Below are 6,000 nucleotides of genomic sequence, written 5' to 3'. Positions count from 1 at the left end.
TATTATTATTTGAATACAAATGTTTTCATTATAAGGTTTTCAGCCTAGGTATATATAAAAAAGAAATTATCAGCGAAGAACCAAATTATTTAGATCAGCATTTTCTTTAAATGATTTAATTTTCAAAATATTTCGTTTATTTTAAGTTTTATAGATATTTGGAATATTCGTTTTTGTTTAGTTTTTTTTTATAAATATCGGTAAAATTTTTTTGATTTTGTTTTATAGTATTATTTTTATAGCGATTCAAAAATTATAAGAATACATAGGCACAATTTTTTTTTATTAGCGTTTGAAGTTCAAATATTAACAACAGTTCGTTAAAATCATAAATATTTGTAAATTATTTTGTAATTAAAATTTATAAAAATTTTTGTATAATTAGCCAAGAGTTGAAAATTTAATACAAGATTTTCCATGAGTTTGGCTTTTAATAATATTATAAAAGAACTTATATTTTGGGATATTCAGGTCATTAAAACATAAACCACCTTTTTCACCACCCATTGGAAAATAAATCCCAGCCATACCTCCAAACAGAATCGTTTTTCGTACGATGATACCTATCATTGGATTCAAATTTAATACATATATTATAATAGTGATTTTCTATACAGCAGAGTATTACTCACTTAACCACTCTTTACTAGTGTATTTGATTAGTTTTATTTTAACGAAGAAGAATAAATATTGAAATCAATGCACACATACTACTGCCATGGTCAAATTTTCGTTAAATAAAATTACTTATACATAATTCTCACATAAAATACAGTGAAAATTATATAATGTTATATATTATATTAATATCGGGTAAATATCTAGAAAAAATGGTGAAATGATTTTTTATAATAATATTTTTACTAGCATGGGGGATCCTGTGGCATTTTTTTTTGTGAGGTTGTATTATACCTCTTACTTAAAAAAATGGCCTAAAATGTATTAAAAAAATTAAGGTCAATATCTCCTTTTTATTAGTAAATACTTTTAAAAACGAGTTTGTTATGTTCCCACAATTTCAGACACCACCGAAAAATTGAAAAAATAATCTAAAACATACTACTGTAAGACTTAAAAATTAAATGGTAAAATATATATTATTATGTAGGACATTTAGGCCGTTTAACTATAAAATGATAATAAAATAAAATAATAAAATATACAAAATCTTTGAAAACTGGTGTAATATAGATAGATAGTTAAGTCCGTACCGTAACTACCAATCCCGCTACATTGCTTAGTAAAGTAAGTAGCATATGTAACGCATATATGTTACGATATTGTTGTTCATCATTCATTAACAATGATTTACTATTTTGAAAAATTATTGATGATATCTAATTCTTTACCCGAAAGTGTAAGCTGATTTCAGGTTTGAAGAAAACAAGATCACCGTTGGCTGTACACAATTTTATTTCATAAAGTCACTATATTTTCACTTTGATAATTTTCTTCTGATATTAAAGCATAAAATCTACTATGTTATAACGAGTTAAGAATATATTTTTTTTCAAAACTATTGTATTGTAATACATAAAAGCATCAATATTAATCATTGTCTCGATATAAATAATTATTTAATAATTAATAATTAATTGTAAAATTATAATATTTTAGTATTGTGTAATTTTCCTCACCACCTTTAACTGCTAAACGACATACAACTACATCGTCCATGTCGTTTATGAGGTATTACATGAGGCGCGTTTTTTTTACTGTGGTGTCCCCATTAGGCCTAATCCACATCATAAGCGAAAACGAGCGAACGTCGATCGACTATAAATATTGATATTATAGATATTATCAAGATCAGTAACTACACTTTTTCAAGTATTAAATGCGGATCATTTGCCAAATATAAATAATTTATAAGTATTATAAACAAATAAATATCGAATTAAACGTTTAATAAAAAGTTGGTTAAAATAATTTTAGTTTAGTTTTGTCGTAGCACGACATTCGCTCATCACCAGCTTACTTAGTATTGAATTTGAATGCATGTTTTAGTTTAGTTTTTAATGAAATAAATGAGGTTGCAGGTACTGAGAAATTATTGGTCACATCGTATTATAAGTTCAGGAAGTAAAAAGTTGGTCAAAATTGTTTTGGATAATTATCGGATTTTGCATTCAAAATCGGGTAAGAAATGTTATAGGATATGAGTACCGGGTTTAATTATTTGTGGGTTTCACAACCGAATTTGGGTACAATTGTTTACGGGTTATAGGTATGGGATAAAAAAATTGATCAAATTATTTTTGGGTTGTGAATTTTGTGTTCAAACCCTAACAAAATTATTTGTGAGTTGGGTTCTGTGTTCAAAACCGGGAAAAATTGTCTGTGAGTTTCAAGTTTGAAACTGGGTACAATTGTTTATAATAGGCTAGTTGTATAAGATACAAAAGTGGGACAAATAGTTTACAGATTGTGGATTTTGCATTCAAAATCGGGTAAAAAATGTTATAGGATATGAGTACCGGGTTTAATTGTTTGTGGATTTCACAACCGAATTTGGGTACAATTGTTTACGGGTTATAGGTATGGGATAAAAAAATTGATCAAATTATTTTTGGGTTGTGAATTTTGTGTTCAAACCCTAACAAAATTATTTGTGAGTTGGGTTCTGCGTTCAAAACCGGGAAAAATTGTCTGTGAGTTTCAAGTTTGAAACTGGGTACAATTGTTTATAATAGGCTAGTTGTATAAGATACAAAAGTGGGACAAATAGTTTACAGATTGTGGATTTTGCATTCAAAATCGGGTAAAAAATGTTATAGGATATGAGTACCGGGTTTAATTGTTTGTGGATTTCACAACCGAATTTGGGTACAATTGTTTACGGGTTATAGGTATGGGATAAAAAAATTGATAAAATTATTTTTAGGTTATGAATTTTGTGTTCAAACCCTAACAAAATTATTTGTGAGTTGGGTTCTGCGTTCAAAACCGGGTAAAATTGTCTGTGAGTTTCAAGTTTGAAACTGGGTACAATTGTTTAAAATAGGCTAGTTGTATAAGATACAAAAGTGGGACAAATAGTTTACAGATTGTGGAGTTTGCGTTCAAAATCGGATAAAAATATGTTGTAGGATATGGGTACCGGATTTAATTGTTTGTGGGTTTCACATCCGAATTTGGGTACAATTATTTCCGTGTTATGGATATGGGATAGAAAAATTGATAAAATTATTTTTATAGGTTATGAATTTTGTGTTCAAACCCCCGCAAAATTATTTGTGAGTTGGGTTCTGCGTTCAAAACCGGGTAAAATTGCTTGTGAGTTTCATGTCTGAAACTGGGTACCTACAGTTTGCGAGTAGGTAGTGCAGATAAGTAGTCGTGTAAGTGGGTTTCAGGAATGGAATAGGCTGATTTTATTTGTGGATTACACGTTTTTCTTCCCTGAATAAATAATGTGACCAAACTAGAATATAGAAATTATAAATTTACGTATTGAGTTAGTATAATGAAAGCTACTTTAAGTGTTCGTAAAATATAAAAATTCAACACTTTTCTAATTCTAAAAATATACTTAATATATAAAAAATGTATACCATACGAGTACATAATAATAATAATAATATAGGTATATATACTTTATAATATATAAACATATAAAAAATATAACTATGTAGTATGTACTAAAAATATTATATAATAGGTATTATAAATATTTAGATTAGACAGACAGCTATTATTGGAGCTGAACTATTAAAATTACAACATGCTAGGTGTTTTTTAGTCTATAAATGTATACAACAATTGAAATAAATAAATATTAGGTACTCACAAAATGATGTTGAAGTGTACAACGGAACGCTAGCGGCTAGCTGATCAACTGATTCAATAGCTATCTAATATTTAAATTTAAAGAAACTCACACACAAGACAATAGACATAATATTATAAATAATAATTATTATTTTATAAATCCGTAAGTAATAATTGGGCACACCTAATGCCGTTTTGCACACATAATATGTACCTATAAAATAATAAAAATAATATACAAAAACTATAACTATATAAACTAATAATACAATATAATTATTTAACTAATTAATATAGAAACTTAAAAATAAAAATTCAATTTGAACTGTTTTGAGTTTGTAATCATAGGTATACAACTATAGAAAATATAAATTATATCGAAAAGTCGGTTAGAATGTGTATGTTGCCGGCCGGCGATAATTAATGTGTTAGATGGTGAAGACATCATGAGTATAGTAATACATACGGTTACTGCGTGGTATGACAATAAAATAAAATAATATAATATTTTAGGTATACTGTACGAATATTACGGAGATGATGCTCTATAAACAATTTTTTTTATAATCTACTAAATAACCGAAATCCTCTAGTTAGTGAGATACCATCTATATCATAATCACGGTTGATTCTATATCTATAAATTTATTAACTGTAAAGCATTAAAATACTTATTATATAGGTGCTATATACAACTACATACTAAAAATAATTTAAATAAGTCTATATCTCTATACTTACACATACATTTACAAAATACATAAAATTGTCTTACTTGGATGATATACCTAGTGTTCGGTGTATGTTGACCTGCAAGACTTACAAAAAATTATTTCTTACCAATTATCACGTGAACTCGCATGCAATATCTTGTTTTAAGTTAACGTTTAAGGGCCCGTATTACAATTGGTTAAACCAAGGTTAAACCGCCGAATTCGGCCGGTAAAATCAGTAACCTAGGTTTAAACTATGATTGTAAAACAGACACTAACAAGCTGTTGTTTAACACAATTGAAGTAGGTACATAATACACATATAAGAAATAACTATTTCGGATCCATGTTCTGAAGAACCGTCATCAGCCGTTAATTTAAAATTACATTCATTGTTGATGTGTGCATCTATTATTCTATATTTAGCTATCTAGTAAATACATAAAAAAAAACAGAAATTGAAGAAACATAAATAATATACTAATGAAAATAAAAACTAATGTATATTATGAACGAAATAATAACAATAAAAACAATAATTTAGAAATAAACAGTTTATTTGTTTAATTAATAATAAACATTATATTTTAGCCAACATATTTTATTACCATTTATTATTAGTTATACTACTATATTAGTATATTATTAGTCAATCGTAGTAGTATTATTATATCTTTTATGCATATTAATATTTACCTATAGTAAAGATGCATTCATTATATGAATACATAAAATATTAAAATATCTAAATCAAATATGTCATTGCGTATAATAAAATTCACACCAATATAATATACTTAAGTGTTTTAAATCCTTATAAATTGCATAAATAATGTTTTTGATTTTTAACAAAATAATTAATACAGTTGTTTGTTATAAGTCAATGTCAATATGTGTATGTTGCCGGCCGGCGATAATATTAATGTGTTTAGATGGTGAAAACGTTATGAGTGATAAATGATAATGCATAAGGATACGAGTGGTAAGAAAATAAAATAAAATAATAACAATATTAATTATAATAGGTAGGTACACTGTACGTCGTACGAATATTACGGAGAAAGGAGATGATGCTCTACAAACAATTTTTTTTCTAATCCACTAAACTAGGTACCTACCGAAATACTCTAATCACTGAGATCATCTACCATCTACCATAATCACGGTTGATTCTCTATTTATACATAAATACATTAATTAGAGAAATGTAAAACATTAAAAAACTTATTATAATATACTTCACTACACTACAACAAATGCTTAAAATAATTTAATAAGTCTATAATAATATCTATACTTACACATACATTTACAAAATACATACAATTGTCTTACTTGGATGAGGTACCTCTGTTTAAGTTCAGTGTGTTGATCAAGACTTACAAAAAAATCATTTCTTATACCATCACGTAAACTCGCAAGCAATATCTTGTTTTAAGTTACGTATAATAAGCTGTTATTTAACATTGAGATAGGTACATAATACACACAACTATTTCGGATCCGTGTTCTGAAA

The sequence above is a fragment of the Aphis gossypii genome, chromosome 1, assembly GCF_020184175.1.
Source record: "Aphis gossypii isolate Hap1 chromosome 1, ASM2018417v2, whole genome shotgun sequence".
Taxonomy (NCBI): domain Eukaryota; kingdom Metazoa; phylum Arthropoda; class Insecta; order Hemiptera; family Aphididae; genus Aphis; species Aphis gossypii.
Note: the sequence above shows the minus strand (reverse complement) of the source record.